Source organism: Cupressus sempervirens, chromosome 11 (assembly GCF_028749045.1).
Source record: "Cupressus sempervirens isolate cs-2001-9-10 chromosome 11, ASM2874904v1, whole genome shotgun sequence".
Taxonomy (NCBI): domain Eukaryota; kingdom Viridiplantae; phylum Streptophyta; class Pinopsida; order Cupressales; family Cupressaceae; genus Cupressus; species Cupressus sempervirens.
Window position 1 is genome coordinate 813,374,272 of NC_143128.1, and position 22,255 is coordinate 813,396,526.

Here is a 22,255-nt window from a genome sequence, read left to right on the forward strand (position 1 = left end):
TCCTAGCAGTGAAAATAATCTCTCTAATCTCTCTCTGCAATTACATATCAAATCCTCAACCATTTTGGCTCTCAAAAGTACAAAATATATCAAATATTTGATGGAAACCATTTTGTTTATCAAAATATCTAAAAGTAACATGAAATGCTGGTAAAACTTTGGGTTTAAACTTTTTTAAGGTGACCAAAATTGACCCCAACTGCATTTTTACCATGTTTTACCAAGCCTATAATTGCATTTTCAATTTTTGCCCATTTCACTAAGAAGGCCCAAATTTTACATTTCTAGCTATAACTTGAACTAGTGAATTCCTGTGCAAAAGCAAACTCCATAATCAAAAATTTCATCTTCTCCTAGTTCCAATGATATATAATATGTCTATATTCGCCTACAAGAAACCCCCTGAATCTCAATTTGAAAAATCTACCCCTCTACTATGGCTCTAGTTTGAACTTTGAAATTTTAAAAAAAAAATTCCTAAAGTTCACACTTTAGAGAAATACTTCTTTAGATTTAAAAGTCTGTACGTGCATTTTTTTGAAAAAAAAATTAAAATTTATTTTTTATCATTTTCAAATTTTTCCCTATCCCTAGATCTTGAGTCAAACCTAGTTTGATTAGGCTGCCATGTGGCAACACCTGATTGGATGACCTTTTCATAGTGACCTACCACTAGGTACCATGTGGCAGCCTCTAATTGGCCTACCAAGAACTGTCATGTGGCTGTATATGAGCAATATTAGTATGCTAATAGAAACCAAATTTAAATAAAGCTTCTACAAACTAAACAAAATTCATAAACTTCAAGATAGACTAAGATGAGCTCTCAATTGAAAATATGAGCCATTAATGGGCTCTCTCAATGAGAAGCTCTCTTGTTGAGTGGCTTTATCTAAATGGATAGGATGTATGCTCAATATGCTTCCAAAGGCTTCAATGGATGATTGTGGATTTTTGGTGTGGATAGATGGCTTTAGTATGAATTTGGCTCTCAAAATAGCATTATAACTTTACTTCATGGATTGTGTTATTTTGCAAAGGGAAAGGATCCAATTTATAAGCAAGAGGCTTGAGGGATTGAGGGCTAAGATGCAAGGATGGGAAAAAGCTCATGGAGGGCTTAGATTGCATGAGAGGAGAGCACATAGATTGTGCTTCCTTACAACCAATCAAAGAGTGACACATGTCACATGGTGAGAGGATGGAGGAAAGGGGAAGGATGAGTCAACAAAGGAGGCTCAAGGGATAAAATCTTCATAAAGACCCTCATAATGACTTGTAAGAGCAATAAAAGGGCTTGTAAGAGTCATTTATGACCTAGTGGACTTCATAAAGTTTTATGGTTGAGATATTTTGAGGGTGATGAGAGCAATTTTGACTTGGACTTTATTAGGAAGGTTTTAAGTTTGTTTAGGCTTGTGCAAATGATTAGAGGATGGATTAGGATGGTTTAGGATTAGCTTAGGGATAGGCAAGTGGATGGCATTTAATGAGGGTGGGTGAAGGAGGAGATATTTGTTAACTTTGGCTTGGGTTAGTAATTCTTAACCCATGTTTAGGGAATGTGACAAGGTTAGGAGGGGATTAGGATTAGGTTTAAAGACATCTTCTAGAAGAGTCTAGACTTTGGATGAGGATAAAGACTTTCTAGAATAGTCTAGAATTTCCTAGGATGAGGATGAAGACTTTCTAAAAGAGTCTAGAACTTCTTAGGATGAGGATAAATTAGATTTTTAGGAAATAAATAAAATTTTATTTATTTCAAGGGTTTGGGTTGAGGAGATATTTATTAAAACTTTTTTAATAAACATGAGGATTAATATTTAATCTTAATTAAATATTTTGAGTTGGGATTAGGGGTAGGAAATGATGGGATTAGCCTTTAATCAAAATTAAAGAAGGATTAGAAGATTTTGGAAGAGGTTAGTGGTCTTAAGGAAATTGGTCAACTTTTGGGCAAAAAAAAAAAAAATTATTTATTTTAGAATTTTTGATCAATTTATTAATTAAATAATTAATAAATAAGGAAATAATGTTTAAATAAGATTTAAACATTTTTGGGAGGGATTCCTTAATTAAATATTTTTAATTAAGATAAAGGGATTTAATGGCATAAAAATTTATTAATTAATTAATTAATTAATGATGATGTCATCAGAGATTTTTTCAAAAAATAAAAATATTATTTTCTAAAGGATTTTTAGGTGTCTACAGTGGCAACTTGTGATTGGCTACCTGATTGCTCTATCGCCTGACGCGTCACTATGCCTTTTCATCTTGACACATCATCACTGGCCAAGTCTGTGGTAGCTTGGTGCTTGCCCCACTTTACTTAACCTCTACGCATCTTCATAATGTGAGCAAGCACCCACCGTAGGATTAGGCCATGTGTTATCATCTTAGCATTTGATCTCTGACATCAGCAGGTGCATTTTGGTTTAAAATTTCCTTCAAGGCTCAAATTTTAGGGTCCACCAACTGACCACAAGCCCCTACACGTGCATGTCTAGGCTTCTAAAGGCTGTTGTCTTGTGGACATCAAGAAACGCATGTGTTTGATTATATAAGCATTCAAAATGATTAATCCCTACCCAATGTGGGACTATTTGTTTTACCATTTTAACCATTCCAACTTATTTGACTGACCTCCCAAACTAATTTCAAGCAAAGTATGCACAAACTTCAATTGGTGAAGGTAAAATAAGATTACGTTTGATGCTCTTGCATCTGATACACAACAATACCTTTTATATGTTGATCCATTTGCTCTTGCTTAGTTGCAACTATCCCTTTTCACAACATATTTGCTATATTTTGAGAGTTCCCAGTCCATGATGGAAATATAAATTACCATAGCAGATGTAATATTTGCACCTGTTAAACAATGCAATTTCTACACGAGATTGGTAGAATGGAATTTAATTCCACAATTCTCCCCATAACCTCCTCAATCTTTTACTTGTACAAATTTTTGAACTTATTCAAACCAATTCTTGATTCTGAGACAGATAATAATATAATTGCAGATAAGTGTAACACAGAGAGGCATACAAATAGAGAACAAATCATGTAACCTTTGCTCTGATTTCGCATGTGTCTTCTCTTCCACAGTGGCTTCTATAATTTTTGGATCTCTTGCATAAGACAAGGTATTTGTATTTCCATGTTCCACTTTAGCAATCATTATAGGTGCTTGTTATTTAACATGAATTCCATGTTCCTTGCCTTTTATGCCTCCCCTGCTGCTCACCTCGCATGTAGAGAAGACTCTCAGGTCCCTATGATTACATAATATGTTTTCATGTGGCCATTGATGATCTAGAATTGAGTGGAGTGCAACCATAGTTGTGATCTATTTTATCACTCAAAGCAACACTAAATGACTGGTCACCAATAGCCACATGTTATGGGGAGTAGTGATTCATTGGAAGGGGATGGCTCTTGTTCTATTATTGTCTTACACTGGGGAATCATCCTTTGACTATGGCTCCTTCCATCTTATATATGTTGTCAGCCTATCTCCTACATAGTTAGAATGGGCTAACTTTGTGAGCTAGCTTCAACAGGATCAGTGGTACAAGGTGTCTTCTTGGAGGTACAGTTGCATCATTTACTAGAGCTACTAGATCTCCTGCATGAATGATAGAAAGAATATCCTCCAAAATTTTATCCTTCCCACCTCACATGGGGTCTAGTATTTCTGGAGAAAAATTAGTCAAAGAGTCTTCCCCTTCCATTACACTTAGAAAAATAGAATGATATAGGCCTAGATTATGGAAATGATCCACTAGTTGAAGTAGATTGTATTTGCTAAAAATACCAAAGTAAGCTTTAATTTAAGAGGTGCTCCATGAAAGGTTTTCTCTTCCTATTTTAGCTTCTTCTATTGCATGATGAACCAATGCACAAGAAGAAATATGTGCACCCCCTGACTACCCCACCAAATATATCCTGCTTGGATCACCACCATGTTCAGCAATATTTTAGCATACAAATGAAATGCCCTATAATCAAGGCATGCAACAATAACATCTCTTTCCACCAATTCTTGACCAAGAAGAGAACCTTCAGCTTTATACCCAATAATCTAGGCACCACCAGTTAAAATTGCTACTACTAGTTTTGGTTCATGGTTATTCTCTGGTATATACAAATCCAACCTATTCCTTCAAAATTTATCAGTCCTTGTGGAATTAGTCGGGCCCTTAAGTGGGTCCAGCTAAAAAAAATTGTTTCCAAACACCTGAAGTGCCAAAGTAATCCATTCACCCTCTCATACTAATTAGAATCAAGTTCAATCACTGAACCATCAATTAAAGCTCATTTTACCATTAATCTACACACTGTCAATTTAATGCTAGAGGGTCCTTTGGCTAGCTTTAAAAACTCACCCAAACCTCTAACCGAGCTCTAAAATCAAACATACTGATTCTATATTCCATATACTTATACCCTATCAAAACTCTTCTCATGAAAAATTATCATTCAAAAGATATTGACCACCAAAGCTTCCCTTTTAGAACTACCTGCAACAAAACATGTCAAAAAACAATAAATTGCGTACAGATTTGGCTTTGAAAACTAGGCAAACTAACACTTGGGGAAACAAAAATTAGGGCTTTAGATCACTATCATGAGGAAAACATGGATCTAGGATTTGGGCTCATTACAAATAATAGGATGCATTTGGTGAATGGTCAAAGTAGGCTACTCAAAAAATTTAGACTAGAAACAATGGTAGAAAGCAATTTTTTGCAAATGGAATGGACCTGGGAAAGTGTGCAGATGGATTCGTCAAGATTTAGAAATTGACACATTTGAAGTATTTTTAGAGTAAAATACAGTGGTACAATCCATTCAATTTCACCTATTACAGATTTAGAGTTATGACATCACAAACAGGGGTTTCAAAAAATCTGCACTTCTTGACACTAGTAAAAAGTCAAAATTTGCATTTGGAATCGCATTTGAAAATTGATCAAACGGATTGATCATAAGCTCAAATTTGATATGTAGCAAATATCTAACCTCTAAAATGCAATGCAAAAGGAATTTTAGCATTTTGGTGAACTAGGTCAAAGGTATAACAAGTCAAACAGGGCCTTCCAGAATTCTAAACAATTCACATCAGCATAACAACAATAAATGACCAAATTTGAGGGATTCAAAACCTAGTCAAACGGATTCAAAATGACTCAAAATATAAAAAATATGCTCTCTGGTATGGACACTAAACACTCCCAAAGTGGCAAGTCATGAAACATTACTGGGTGCAAGATATTCAATTCCAAACACAGCCTCTTGTCGTTATTTGACACTCGAGCAAAAATGCAAAATTGGATATTACTCAAAATGGGACTTCACGAAATGGTGTGAAATGACAATTTATCATCATGTAATGCATAGACATACTAAATTCAAGGTGTGAGAAACATTAAACACCTCTTAGGCCTCAAATGGATAGTTAGGTACACTTGTACTTAAAAAGCATTTGTGGGGTTTGATTTTTCAATGGTACTCAAAATTAGGGCTTCAATTTTGAGTCTCGACTTCAATTTTGAGTCCCAATAGTATGTATATTGAAGAAAGCATTATATGGCTTTAAAAAAGCACCTAGAACCTGATACGCAAGGTTGGACAAGAATTTGACAAAACTTGGATTTAGCAAAGGTATGGCAGACAATAATCTATACTTAAAAGAAATAGATGATGGATTGATGATTTTGGTAATATTTGTTGATGATATCATATTTGGAGGAGATGATAATTAAAGTGACAAGTTTTCAAAAGAAATGAAGAAGGAATTTGAAATGAACATGATAGGGGAAATGAAATACTTCCTAGGATTATAGATTGTGTAGGATAAAGAAGGAATTTTTAATCTCAGACTAAGTATTTGAAAGATCTATTGAAAAGGTTTGGTTTGGAAACATGTAAACTAGTTGGAACACCTAAGCTAACTAGACACAAGTTATCTACAAAGGATGAGACACCTACTGTTGAGCAAAAGAAGTACAGATCTATGATTGGAGGATTGTAATATCTAACTCACACAAAGCCAGATATAGCAAATATAGTTGGAATTATTGCAAGATTTCAAGCTGATCCCAAAGAAGCACATTATTTGGAAATTAAAAGGATATTTAGATATCTGAAGGGAACACTAGAGTTTGGATTGTGGTATGAAAGATCTAATGATTTCACTTTATATGCTTATATTGATGTTGATTAGGTAGGCAATATAGATGATAGAAAGAGCACCAATGGTGGAGCATTCTTTCTTGGAGGAAGATTGGTTTCTTACTTAAGCAAGAAGTAGGATTGTATCTCACAGAGTACAGTAGAGGTAGAATATGTTGTAGTAGCTAACAATTGTAATCAAGTTGTTTGGATGAACCAGATGCTGAAGGATATAAGGATCGAATTCAATGAATTTGTTGTCATACATTGTGATAACACAAGCACAATGAATATGTCTAAGAATCTAGTGTTGCATTATAATAATAAGCATATTTCTAACAAATATCACATGTTGAGAGAAAAAGTTACAAAAAAGGAAATCAGATTGGAGTGTATAAGCACCAAAGAGAAGATTGCAGATATTTTCACCAAGCCTCTTCCAAAATAGAATTTTGAGTATTTGTAAGGTATGCTAGGGGTTATGCCCCTACCTATATCAGAGTAGATGATGCAAGAGTGGATCAGTCCAATAATACAGAGCATTATTGTTTTTCTAGACTGAATGCTAATGCTTCCTATATGGGGGAGTATTTGTGATGGACAGAGACATCTAGGACTATTGATATATGTTGTTTTGAACATTGTCTTTGGACACTTGAGCAAGTCAAATATAGTTTTTGTAGAGATTAATAGGGTGAAATTATAGATGGTTGTTGAAACCTTTATCATGGATGTCAACAGGGGAGAAATTACAACATAGAAAACATTTTGATACATGGGAGAAGTTACAAAGCACATTGAGGTATATCAATGGGGGAGAATCATGTAGTAATTGATGTTAGTAATAAGGTTGAGGAAACATAGAAGCCATTATGATTGATGAAGATGATTTGAAAAGAAGAGATAACAGTCTTTAACAATTGGTATTTTTGGAATTGGATGTTTTTCATCTATGTTGACATCAATGTCAAAGGGGGAGATTGTTGGAAGCATGAATGCTAATGATATTCCTATGGGGGAGTATTATAAAAATATTATTAGGTCATTATCATGATGATATGTTACATTCATAACAGTGTTTCTCATTGATGTCAACATAGTAGTTTTCGGTGATATCTGACAAAAGAAAAATGGTAAAGATTAAGTTGGTACAGATAGATCATTAAGTATTTTCTCTAGCGAGATTATTGGGAGATACTACTAAGTGTCTAGTATATGAAGCTAACCTTGGATGAAAAATATGTTAAGTCTAGAAGAAGTTATACAAGTTTTGGTGAAGAATATTCTAAGAAAGAGTTTACAGAAGCATGTTCTAGTAAACTTGGTATATCTCTTAGCAGAGTTGTTATTCTAACAAGCAAGGCTAAATCCATAAAGAAGACATGTTAGAGATGATGTGACTAAGATCGTTCATCATAATATTATATGTATGGAAAGTTATTCAAGTTACAAGGTGACATATTGATGTTATCACTAAGTAAAAAGTGTTCTTAATTAGGTCCTATAATAATTAATTGAAAAGGTGTAATAGATGACTCAAGGGAATTGTTTTATGGACTTGGTATAAAGGAATGACATTTTCCTTTGTTATGTAAGAAAGAAGAAATTATGAAGTAAGAAAGAAGAGTAAAAAAGAGATGAAAAGATATGATTGTTGAGTAACTACAAAGATAAGCAAAGAAGAGCAGAGTTGAAGAAAACTTCATTGTCAAGGTTTTATTTTGAGATCTAAGGTTTGATATTTGGATATAAGGTTTGTGACCTAGTCTACAAGGTCTAATAGTGATTGGTCTAATTGATAGGATAGAGGAAAGAGGATAAAGTACAATACAAACAATTATTCTGCAAGGAATAATTGAGAGATCAATTGGATAGTGAAGTTCAGTGGTCTTGTGCTAGAAGCTATTTGGATAGTGGGTCCTTTTGCCTTCTACAACTCCTAATAGGTTTGGCACAACTCCTAATAGGGTTGGAATCTCCTAACAGGAATTCAAAGTCTCCTAATAGGGACCCTTATGTATTGAATGTATTTATAGACTCTTAATAGGGTCCATCCTCTAACAAGGAATATATATATATATATATATATATATATATATATATATATATATATATATATATATATATATATATATATATACATGTATGTATGTATGTATGTATGTATGTATACATACATACATACATACATACATACATACATACATACATATATACATATATATCTTTGTGGGCATCATTCCCACTGGGGTTTTCCCTCTGATCAAGGGTTCCCCTAGTTAACAAATCTGGTGTAATTATATGTGCATCTTGTTATGGTTGTTGTTTACTTTGATTCAATGGTTAAGATTAATTAATGTGGATTATTTCTAACAAGAGAATGAAAATTAGTGAGTTGAAGTCACGTGACCCACCATGGATTGAAATTGGTCAAGTTCGAGATCCTTAGGTATGCTAGCTTTAGTAAGAGCTTTGTCAAGAACTTGCCTATGAGTACGAAAAAAATTTAGCTGTTCAAAGATGTTTATCTAAGCATTAGTTTATTACAACTATTCTAGGATGTTGTAGTTTTCATTTTTGGGAGATGTTGTACATGTTGTGTTCTTTTTGGTTAGACCAGCAGCAATTTTTTCTTTAGTTTATTCAATTTTAGATGTAGAAGCTATAGGGCCTTTGAGAACTATTTTGGCATAAGACTATATGACAACATTCATGTAAAATTAGGATTTTCCTTTATCAAATTTAGGAGATGTAGCTCCTCTAAGAATGAATGAAGTCTTTGGTTTTGTCTTATTACTTTTCCCTTTGATTGTGATAACATCACAATATTCAATTTCTATAGGTTCAACCATATTGATTACATTATCTTTATTGGCATATGTATAGTTGACCTTGGTATTGTTTTTCAGTTTAGATGTTTCTCCCTTTTCATACAAAGGGGAAGCTTCCTAAAATTCTTTATGATCCAAGTTTTTTTATGTCCTCCCACAACTACATCACCATCGTCAATTAGGTCCTAAATCTTGTGTCTCGGTTTGATGCAATTGTTCAAGTTTTATGACCCTTTTTTTTGTGGAAATCATAGTATGCAAATTTGTTCCACCATTTAGGTCTCATTTGTGGATAATATGGACAAGAATTGTTTCAAGGAGTGATGATATGATTCTAAATAAGTGTCTTATTGACCACTTTAAGAGGCTTTCCCAAAGGTGTGTAGTTGTGCTTGGGTCTAGAAGCCCAAGGTATCCCTTTAGATTTTTTTTCACATGGTCTAGTGTCTATAGTGGCCTTCTTGGTCAATTTGGTTGCTTAAATTTTATTTTTAAGATTAAATGCATCTTTTGGAGGTTTTGGAGTCATAGTGTCCACCACTCCATCATTCACAATGTCATGGTTCTTATTGATGTACTTGGGTTTGTCTTTGCCCAACTTGGACCCTTGTTTTTTGTCTTTTTGTAAGGTCAACTCACCTTTCTTGATCATGAATTCTTGTATATATATACCATGTTTAATCATATCATCAAAGGTTATAGGTCCCTTAAGTTATATTTTATACCCAAAATCAAGTAAAAGGTTGTCCATGAAGGTGTCAAGTTTCTCATTTTCAAGTATCTTGCGAGAGTATTTGGTGTAGAATTGTCACCATCTTTAAATAAAGTTCAAGAATGGCTCTCCCAATCATTGTTTGAGGTTGAAAATATCTCTTATGTTCATTGGATGTTGTATGTTATGCTAATAGTGTTAGATGAAGATGTTTGCAAGTTCGTCCAAGGTTTTCATTACAATGAGTAACCTTAAAAACAACTTCATGGCCTTTCCACCTAGACTACGTGGAAATAAGTGCATGAGGCATGTTTGGTAATGCATGAACTCCATGGACAAAGTACTCAATTCCATCAAGTGGTCTTGTGGATCAAAAGTATATGAGTATTTTTTGTATTTAAGAAGTTCAACTTCTTTAAGAAAAGGAGGCATGTAGAGGTCTTTGTCAAAAGGAAATGGACAAATGGTGTCAAGTATGTATTGCTTGGAAGGTTTGTCCTTGTCATTCATTATTTGGAGTAGTTTTTCCTCCATGGCTATGACTTTCTTGTGAATTTTAGACATTTTAGTCTCTTCCTCTTTGATTACAATGGTTTCCACATCATAATTTGAGGGTATTTTGGCTCCTTCTTTAGTCATTTTTAGAAAGTATTTTTGTTTCTCTTCCTTCAGAAGGATTTCCATCATCTTTTGGAAGCTTCAACCTTTATGACATTTTTCTATGTCTTCTTGGGGTATTTATTCATTTTCCACATATAAATTCATAAATGATGTAGGAGCATCCTAGGTGTAAGAGCAATCTTGCATCACCCAAAAAAATTAATTTTTTTCAATCTTTTCTATTTTAATAAGGACTAGTAGACTAGGTGGTTATTATTTATGAGAATTTGCTATTTTTAGTTATTTTTTCAAACAAGCTTGGATATTCTCATTTTCTACATGAAGGTTCATTTAAGAGTTATAAGCCTACCATAAAAATCTCATTGCTCTAGCTTAAGTATAACAGAAGTTATTGCAAATTTTTGGTGGAAAAATTTGCAAAAATATCTTTAGGCTCACCATTGGAGGCCTTAGAGTGCTTAGATGAGGTCCAAAAACCGAATAGAAAGGAGCTTTTGTGGTTTTGAGCCTATAGATCAAGAGCTAGCTTTTATGAAAAGTGGTTATAATAGCCAATCGGGGCAACGATTGATGAGTTATGGCCTTCCAAAGTTGAGCTACCTAAAATTTATAAAATAATTGTCAAAGATGTATTTGGTTGACTCTAAAGCTTTGTTAGGGTCTGTCGGCCCTAGGTATTAATTTTCAATGTCTAGAACCTTGTCGGGTAGCATAAAATTGCGTATTTAAGAAAGGCTTGAACATTGTCTAGAACAGCTCTAGGTTGTAGTTCGCAGCTTAGTCTTGCAGATTATTGTAATGAAGGCACCCATGTGGGTTAGCATATTGTACTTGTAAATTCTATAATTATACATTTTTGGTTCAAATAAGAAGTCCATATTTTGTTCTCACATTGTTTTTGTTTCTTTACTTCTATTATGGTTTATGGTATTAAGGGAAGCACCCTTCATCAAGTGGTATCAAAGCTAGAGTTCTTGAGTGTGTGGATAGATCACTGATTGTGAGGCAGCTTGCACCAAGACTATGGTTTGGACTAAGCATGTAGATAGATCACTAATTTTGAGGTAGTTTGCACTAGGGTTTTAGTGGAAGTACAAAAATACCTCCAAAAAGAGTGTGGTGGAAGAGTTATAGGTGTTACACCTAGGGTTTTAGAGCCCTCTAAAGAAAAATGAAATCATTGGAAGAACAAATGTGTAGAGGAATAAATCTTGTCATAAGAGATGAAAGCAAGAATGAGGAAGAATAACAAGAAGAAAATGTTGAACCGAAGGTAGTTCTAAACCCAAAGGAAGAGAGGCTTTTTAGGGCTATCTCCAAGACTGGAAAAAGATCTAAGTTTGAGATTCCTACACTTTAAGGAAATCTTAACCCAAACAAAGCTAATCAATTGGATCAATGAATTGGAGTACTTTGAGTATGAAGATATTGAGGATCTTGATAGGGTCAAGTTTGAAAAGGCAAAACTAAAGGGACATACAAAGATTTGGTGGTAGGATATTTAGATGGAGTGAAATAGAAAAGGAAAGGACAAAATCACCAAATGGGATCGCATGATAGCTAAACTGAAGTGACAATTCATTCCCATGGATCATGAGCTTGATCTATTAAAGAAGATGCAAGGGTTGAAGCAAGCGGTAAAATTTGTTCAAGAGTATACCAAAGAGTTCTACCAAGTTCTCATTAGAACTAGCCATGCAAAAGCTAATAAGGAGAGAGTGACCCATTATCTTAATGGGTTAAGGCCTAGTATTCAAGATGAGTTGAGTCTAGTTCAAATGAATAGTATTGAGGAGGCATACCAATTTTCCCTAAGAGTTGAGGAGAAAATGAGGAATAAGTTTGACAACAAGAATAGTGGAAGAGGTCACAGTGGAAGATCTAGCAAATGATCTTATGGAGGTCATAATGATGATCAGAAGAACAAGGATGAGGCTAGAAGTAGTAGTTAGAACCAAATGGGAAAAAATTCCAATCATTTCCATGATCAGAATAATAGAGATCAAAGAGGAAGAGGTAGAGGACAAGGATCTAAAAGAGGAGGCTTCTATGGGAAATTTTTCATTATGGAGAAGAAGGGCATAGAGTGTTTGAATGTACCTAGTGCCAAGGAAGGATAGATTGAAGAATAGAAGGCTAGGCCAAAGTTTCACATGTTGATGAAGATGCCAGATCATCACATTCTGAAGATGTTGAAAGAGGAGAAGTCCTAGTTAATAGAAGAGTCATGTTAAGTGGTGAGAATAAACTTGATCAAAGAAGCTTGTTTCATGTATGGTGTAGATGTGAAGATAAGTGTTGTGATGTGATCATTGATGCTAGAAGTACTAACAATCTGGTGTCAAAAATGATGGTCACCAAGTTGAAGATGATTTTACAAAAACACCCACATCCATATCATATTTCTTGGATGCAAGATGACCACAAGGTCATGGTTAATGAGTAGTGCTCAGTGAAGTTCAAGATTGGAAGCTACCAGGATGAGTTACTATGCAATATCATACCTATGGACATATGCCATATGTTGCTAAGTAGGTCATGGAAGTTTGACAAGCGTGTTGTACATGATGGGCAAGAAAACACCTACATTCATCCAAGGATGGAGTGAAGCATAAGTTGAAGTTGTTAAAGGATAAAGAAGAAAAGGCATGTAGTGTTGCTAGAATATGTTTTGTTGATCAAAAAGAGTTTCTCAAAGGTATGAAGTATGATCATATGTGTTTTCTTATAATTCCAAAAGATAGTAAAGAAGAAGTAGAGGAGGTACCTATAGAATTTATAGATATGTTGGGAGATTTTTCTCATATTGTATCAGATAATGTACCTGATGGATTGACCCCAGTGAGGAAGATCAGACACCAAATAGATTTGGTTACAAGAGCCATTTTTCCAAACAATAAAATGCATAGAATGACACTAGCAAAAAGTGAAGAGTTGAACAAGCAAGTTCATGAATTGTTGCAAAAGGGGTTGATTCAAGAGAGTTTGAGTCCATGTGTTGTACCAGCCTTATTAGCACCAAATAAGAATGGAGAATGGAGGATGTGCATAGATTCTAATGCTATCAAAAATATTACAATCAAATACAGATTCCCATTGCCAAGGATGGATGATATTATGAACTATTTGAGTGGAGCTAAGTATTTCACAAAGATAGATCTCAAGAGTGGGTACCATAAGATTCATAACAGAGAAGGTGATGAGTGGAAGATTTCTTTCAAGACAAAAGAAGGATAGTATGAGTGGTTAGTCATGCCTTTTGGGCTAACCAATGCACTAAGCACTTTCATGAGGATCATGAATGAGGTACTAAATGAGTTTGTGGGTAAGTTTGTCATTGTTTACTCAGTTGATATATTAATCTTTAGTAAGACATTGGAGGAGCATTTGATTCATATTTGAAAGGTGTTTGATAAGTTGAGGGAAGAAAAGTTGCTGATAAATCTAAAGAAGTGCAGTTTTGTAAAGAAAGAGTTGGTGTACCTAGGATTTTTAGTCTTAGCAAAAGGTCTAAAAATGGACCCAAAGAAAGCGAAGGCTACTCTTAAATAACCTACTCCAAGAAGTGTGACAAAGGTAAGATCTTTTCATGGACTATCTAGTTTTTATAGAAAGTTCATAAGAGGTTTTAGAATTATTTCTGAACCCCTAACTAAAATAATGAGAGGGGATAGGAAAGAATTTATGTGGACTATAGAAGCATATAAGAGTTTTAATCTATTGAAACAGAAAGTTACTAAGCAACCTGTTTTAACACTTCCTAATTTTAACAAGGTGTTTCAAGTAGACTTTGATGCTAGTGATACTAGAATAGGAGTTGTTTTGAGCCAAGAAGGTAGACCTATTGCTTATTTTAGTGAGAATTTGAATGATGCAAAAAGAAAATATTATGTTTATGATTAGGAATTATATGTTATAGTTCAAGAATTGAAGAAGTGGAGACACTACGTTCTTCCTAAGGAGTTTTTTTTATATACTGATCATCAAGCTTTGCAATATTTGAATAGTCAAGGAAAACTAAACCAAAGGCATTTGAGGTGGGTTGAGTTTTTGTAGAGTTATAAATTTGTTTTTAAACATAGGAGTGGGAAGTCTAATAAAGTTGCAAATTCTCTTAGTAGAAGACAACTTTTGCTGATAGAAATACAAATAAAGGTGGTTGGGTTCAAGGAACTTAGTACTTTGTATCCAGATGATCCTAAATTTGGTGAGGCATGGAAGGCTTGTATAGAACCTATTACACTTGATAGGACAAAGTGGTTGAATTTTATAATCCAAGATAGTATGTTGTTCAAAGGAAGCCAGTTGTGCATTCCCAGAAGTTCAATTTGAGAGAATCTAATCAAGGAGAAGAAAAGTGGAGGATTGATTGGACATTTTGGTAGTGATAAAACCATATCTTTGGTTACTTAGAATCATAACTAGCCACAATTGCAGCAAGATGTGAAGAATTTTGTATAGAGTTGTAGAGTATGTAAAATGGAAAAAGGAGTAAATTAGAATATAGGGTTGTATCAGCCATTACCTATACTAGAGAATTCATGGGAGGATATTAGTATGGATTTTGTTCTTAGATTACTGAGGACTTAGCGAGGGCATGATTCTATTTTTGTGGTGGTTGATAGGTCTTCAAAGATGGCATATTTTATTCCTTGCAAGAAGACTAGTAATGTTGTTCATGTAGTAGAGTTTTTTTTAGAGAATTGGTCAGACTACATGGTTTACCAAAGAGTATAGTTTTAGATTGGGATACAAATTTGTTTGGTATTTATGGTATACATTGTGGAAGAAGTTGAAGATGGATTTGAAATTCAATTCATCACATCATCCATAGACTGATGTACAAATAGAAGTGGTGAATAGGAGTTTGGGAGATTTGTTGAGATGTTCAACTGGAGACAAACCAAAAAGATGGGACATGATTTTTCCACAAGTGGAATTTACATATAATAATTCTGTCAATAGGAGTACTAGTAAATTACTACTCAAAATTGTATATGAGAGTAGTCCCAAAAATGCTTCTGAATTGGGATAGTTGGATAAAGGTGAGATAAGTAGTGCTGAAGTGGAAGAATTTGTTGAATATTTCAAGAAAATCCATGAGGAGGTGAGGAAGCACATCATAAAGATGAATACACAGTACAAGGCTAAGGCAAATGTGAAAAGGAGGTATAAGGAATTTTAGATTGGAGATGAAGTCATGGTTCATTTGCAAAAGGAGCATTTTCTAGTGGTACATATAATAAGTTGAAGATGAAGAAGTTTAGACCATGCAAGATAGTGAAAAGGCATGATTTTGGAAATTCTTATGAAGTAGAGTTGCCTATTGAATTGAATATTTTACCAATATTTAATATTTTACATTTGATAGATTATTATGAAGAAGGTGACAGAGATGAATTTATAGAAGTGCAATGGAATATTCTAGAAGCTAGTTTAGCTACAAAGGAGATTGAGGAGATACTAGACAGTCATATTGGCAAAAGTACAATGAACAAAACTTATGAGGAATACGTGGTCAAATGGAAAGGGAGGTCAATAGAGGATTCATCATGGCTAGCAAGGGAGGAGGTCAACCATCTTGGTTTTCCTTTGAACACTTGAGACTATAAGGAAACTCAGGTGCAAAAATAGCTTCCTACACTAATCTCATAAGGAAAGTATGGTGCAAATCCTTTTAAAATCTTTTACACTTACAGATTCAATATCATGTAAACACCAATATAGCAGCCAACCATGCATACAAAAAATAGACAGAGACAAAAACGCACAACACAAAGATTTTCCGGTGGGGAAAAACCTTTCAGTAAAACAACCCCACCCCTCCAGAACCTGCACAATGTATTATCTTCAACACAAGATTACAATACACTTGCAATGCAAGTTCAATAGAAGACTCCAGCAGCACCTCAATACGTGCAAAATTTCATCTATCACACTATTGCATTACAACATGCAATATTCATTTTATGAACATCTTAAGACCCAACCAAATGCCCACAAAGGAGTTGGGCATTTTTTCATGGCTCAACCACCAAGAAACATGCACAATGCCACATGTACATCCAATACCAAGAAAAGGGCATCCATCCCTTGAATAGGCAATGACAACTTGTCATAGAATCCACCAAAAATAGCGGTCACAAGAGAAGTGTAAGGGAATCCATCATACCAACCTATTTTTGGCATATTCTCTTACACACACCAACCACTTATTCTTGGGTGCCCAAATAGGCCTCATGTCATAAGATGCTCTTACACCTATCATAGCTTATTCCTTAAATAGCTCTTATGCATCATAAGAATCTGTCATAACCATTTCAGCCATGATCTCCTTCACACACTTCAAGATGCTGACACATGTAAGTGATCAACATGCCAACTAGACATGTACACTCGCATTTACATATTATTTGCAAAAAATATATTTTACAAAACAAATAATAATAAGACTATGTAATGCCCTACCAAGGGATCCAAAGAATTTTGCTAAGTTTGCCAAACAATTTTTTTTTTTTTTTTTTAACATGAAAGATAAAACCATTCATAACATTTGCGAAAGTAATAGCAACAATTCAAATGAAAATAAACATAACATATATACATAACAGGCTACATTCTTTAAAGATCCCTTAACGTTGTATTACACCTAAACTAACTAAGATACATAAATCCATCTAGTACAACATCCACATGAATAATAATGATAAGTCCAATGTTCCTACATTACATTTCCAAATGCTCAATCATCCACTCTACATGTCATATGGTATGAAAGCTTAAAAGAATATACATATGTGAAATAAGGTACATCATCCTATTCCAATCCATGATACATCAAAGTAGAGATAATTACATGATACATCATCATAAAAGACATATATATCTATCATAAAGATCAAATAAAATAAACTAAGTGCACGGTTCCTCCCAACCGTTAATAGCATCATTAGACCATCGTGGATCCTAGCCATCCCTCCGTGTGTAACATCCCAAAGCACCGAAGAGATCATCGGCTATAACATAGTAGGAATGTCACTCCTAAAACATCCTACTAACATGCAAAGTAAAGCATAGGATACCATCGTCTAACATATGCAAATCATCAATATAAGAACATACTAGTAAATACATCCATCATAAGGTATATCATCTATCATAATGCTCCAAGAACATAATGAAAATAAATATCAACTAAGAATGCTCCAGCCATGGTGTCTTCGACGGATCTCAAATGATAAGAGTGGAAAAATTACTACCACCCGACCGCGTGGAACCTAAGTGGTCCACTCCCACCGTGCTGAGGAGATAGTCTCAAGTCCCAAATAGGATATCAAAACCACAAAGCATAAATCAATATAGTCCAAGAATCCTAAAAGTATGCTAACTCAAAGGTTCCAACACACACAAAATTGACATCTAATTCCCAGAGGCACACAATGACATGTAGGAAACCTACTCTGCAAGCGAGAAAGTGTCATCGCATTTATCTCGTACAAGTTACCCTGGCAGTTAGCTAAACTCCACGGGTCCATACAGATCTCATGCGGCCACTAGTATCCTCTCATACTGACAAGGCATACTATGGAATGTAAGGTCGCAACCATGCGTTCTCACTACTCCCATCCTAGCCTGTACAAGCACTCAAGGCATGGGTGAGAACCAAAACAATTATCTTTTTAGGTTCATTTAATCCCTATTTAGTGTGTAAATGTTATCACTTATTAACCAAACTTACAATGAGTTACCCTGGCAGCCACTTAGGGCCCCGGCCCCCATTGCAAGCCACTTCCTGACACTACAAGTAGATTGCCTACCCTAATGCTCATGGAATCATAAATCACCACAGTCCTGTACAAGCGACTGTAAAGAAAATCCATAAAAAGAATCATCAAATATCCATGATAAAAGCATCAAATATCCATAATAAGAATCATCAAATCTCCAAGATAAGAATCATCAAATCTCCATGAGCATCTGAAAAGCATCCATAGAAAATCATGATCACAACAGTTATCTATTGGCAACTGAAGGCATTACTGATAATCATAAGTATCCATTGGTTCTCAATAACCAAAATATATCATCACAATCCATTGGTTCTCAATAAGCAACCAATAATATCTTAAAATCATACTGATCGAAGACTCCAAAATAGTTGAGTCAAACATGTCACAATATGACATCATCAAGAAATAAATCAACACTTTAGTCCCATCATAGTGACTACAAAGCAATCCAAGGATAACTGATCGATGACTCAAAAATGATTAGCTCAAGTGTCTCATACACATACATCTCAGCTTCACACATGAAGACTGATGAACAAATACAAACATTTCATAGAGCATACGATCACATAACCATGGTTGGGCTTATAAAGATTGAGATCAAATAAGATCAACATACCATCACATCTCATAACCTCCGAGCCTCTGGTAACAACTTAGGACTGGTCAACGCTAGTCAACCCAAAACCCAAAACAAGAAGCATATAGAATACACAATGCAAACACATGTTTTGGTTTTGCTATCTTACATAGTTGAATCAGTGTAGAGGTTTTCTGTTTTCTGTTTGCTAGTATACTTTCAAGTGTCTTAAGTTTCATCATTTGACTTACAAGTCAACCCATTTGTTCCCCAATAGCATTATCCTTCCATTATTAAGAATTACATTCTAAGAATAACTTAAGGATAATTATTTACTTATTGGCTTTTAATTAAATTGTTCTCTTTATTTAACTATGATCCACATTTTAATTAATTAACCTTTCAACTTTTCTAGGATCATTATTCGTTATATTATAAGAGGATCAATTATCATTCTTCGAATAAGAGATTATAACTTTATTAGAATGATCAATTAATATCGGTTCACAATCCTTGACCTTTAATCGTTCTAATAATTCTCAATTATATATTACTAAGTCTTCACCATTAAAATATCTAAAGTCGTTATTCAAGTCATCGGAATAAGACCTATCAACTTGATATTAATATTTCTACAATCTCATTAAAAGAATTATATCAATTAAATCTCTATTACATAACTTAATTATTAACTAAATCCTATTAACTCTAGTTAATTGATTTAATTAATAATTTCACAACCAAACTATCAACCCAATGAATATTAGTTGGCTAATAACTAAAGGTCAGCCATACACAAATATTCAGATTTATAGTTCAATAATAATAATAGCTTGCTAATATATAATGACAAACTATATTGGGAATCTTATTAATAGATCACATTCATCATTCTACAACAATGTTCTCATTTATATTTTAATAATAACAAGTTATAATAAATCCTCAATACCAAGTATTATTATCTCAAATAAGTTTTTCCTATGTACGTTGATTCAGTTAACTGATAATCCTCCAAATTATTAACCAATTCAATTTGATTAATATCTTTTACAGTACTTCAATCATTAACTAATCTCCTTTAGAGTAACTCTGTTTGTATTAGTTGATAACTATTTAAACTATTTATACTATTATTTATTAATAGTTTGTTAGACCCAACAAACATTAATAAATAATAAACTTATCACAACTATAAATAATCAATCTAGAGAACTTTTACATAGAACTTCATTAGCTAACTCTTAATACCATTAAGGTATTCAAACGTATTAACCAATAACATAATAATTCAATCTTAATCCAATATCATTTAGAGTTTCTAAATTTAAATCAACATAATATAAATTATCATCTTACAATTATTTAATCAATATTAAAATCACCCATTAGACTCCATTTTCTAATTGTTCTAATAATATTTTGTCTATATAAAAGTTGTTTTGAAAAAGATCCCTATCAAACCAATGAGACTCATTATAGATTTTAACATGAATAATTTTCAAATTCTTAACATTATCATCTTCATTAAACAACTCTAAAATTGTTTAATAGTATTCAATATACATTATAAAAAGTCCACTATATAAACTATATTAAAATCTCTTTTCTTTTAATTTTCTCTCAATTAAAAATTCATTTACTTAGATTGACTAATAATTAATTACACTTCTTCTACTATTAACTAATCTTAATTAAATTTGATTTAATTAGATTAGATAATAGACCATATAAAACTAATGCATATTAATAAGATTCTAATAAGGGAAGATTGCAATAATATCTTTAATTCATTAAATAATCTCCACTAGATTATCTCTAATCAAATTTGTTGATAACTATTTAAACCATTATTTATTAATAGTTTGTTAAACCCAACAAACATTAATAAATAATAAACTCATCAAACTATATTTCCATAAGTCCCATTAGATATTATTTAACTAACCTTTAAGGCATATCAATAATTCAAATCGTAGCTATGTTATAACAATGTTATAATGTAACTATGACTCCTTGTCAATATAATAATTCTTATTTAAATCTAAATCCAATATCATTAAAATTTGAGTCTCTTAATAATCATCATTAAACACTTTTATAAATTATCACCTCTTAACATTAATATTAAAGTCATCCATTCTCTATTGAATTCAATATCTCTATCCATCAGCTCCATCCACAAACTTTTCATTAAAAATCTCCATTAATTCATTTAGAACATTCTTATTAGTCTTTAGACTAATTAAATAATTATTAAATCTAATTATATTACTTAGATATATTATTTTTGTGAAGTTTAAGCATAAAGAACTCTTGGTTATGGGAGATAAAGGGACATCCATTTCTTGAATAAACAGTCCCAATACGACGGCCATATCTCCCTAATGAACTGTTGGATTGGACTGAAATTTAAATATGTTGGAGAGGGCCAAGCTGCGCCGATTCTGACTAGAGCGATCGAATAAATTCGATTCCAAAAAAAATTTATGAATGACTGAATTCGGGTCTATCCAAGGGGCAGCGACAGGACAATTTGTGATGAATTAAGAATTTCCTATTAAAATAATTATTCTCTAAATTTAACCATAAAAGGGTTTGTTCATATGCATCTAAAAATATAATTGATAGAAAGATTACATCTAATCATTTGAATTTTCACTATAAAAATTTTATTTTAATTCCAAATCTTGTCTTTCTAATTTAATATAAATTCAAACCCAAACCCGATTAAGATCTAATTTCTTTCTCATTTGGAACTAGGGTTTTTTTATTGTTTTATTCTCATCCAAATAAAATATCTAGATTCCAATTTAAAATAGTAGATTCAATCATAGAGAGTATTCAGACACATTAAACAGATATGATGAAGACAGGAAGAGAAAGAGTGCAAAGGGAATATGAGAATATCATGAGTGCACCTAGACACTGATGCTAATTTTCCATGCCTCAAAAGTCCATAGAAAATTCTTCCTTCTCCATCATTCTCAATTCTTCCAAGAATCCAAGCCGATCGAATCCTCCAAGTGATTAGAGGTGCTAGGACCGTAGAAGCAAGTAGAAAATATATGAGCATATGAATTTTCTCACATGCATGTAAGTTTTGAAGCTTCTATTTTTGCTTGTAGCTCGTGGCTTCCATTAATCTTGTAGCTTCCATTAAGCTTTTCTTTTAAGCTTTTATGAATGCTTGAATATCAAGAGCTCTCAAGAAACCTTTGGAATGCTTCTTGAAACCGCTGAAAGGTGTCACCAACTAAGCATGGGTCTTTTCTAATTTTTTTTGATGAGTCATAGAATTGTAGACACCTTGTGCTTAATTGATGCACTAACCCTCGTGTTGTTGACACATGTTAATTCTCACGCAAGCTTATAACTCCAATTTACTTTACTCTTTCCAATTTAATTTACTAAGTCTCATGCACTAGCTTTAATATCTCCACTTTTCAATTTTAATATATTTATATTTTAATCATATGAGATTTAGAATCTTTTAATAATTTAAAATATATTCTCCACTTTTAAATTTCATTTCCAAAAC

The 22,255-nt window shown here is 33.3% G+C and overlaps 1 pseudogene; it reads right to left on the bottom strand.

The window, feature by feature from the left end:
- Window positions 1–3,530: 3,530 nt before the first annotated feature.
- The window catches only part of LOC149532047 (isoprenylcysteine alpha-carbonyl methylesterase ICME pseudogene), a 110,192-nt pseudogene continuing 91,467 nt past the window's right edge, over window positions 3,531–22,255 (bottom strand).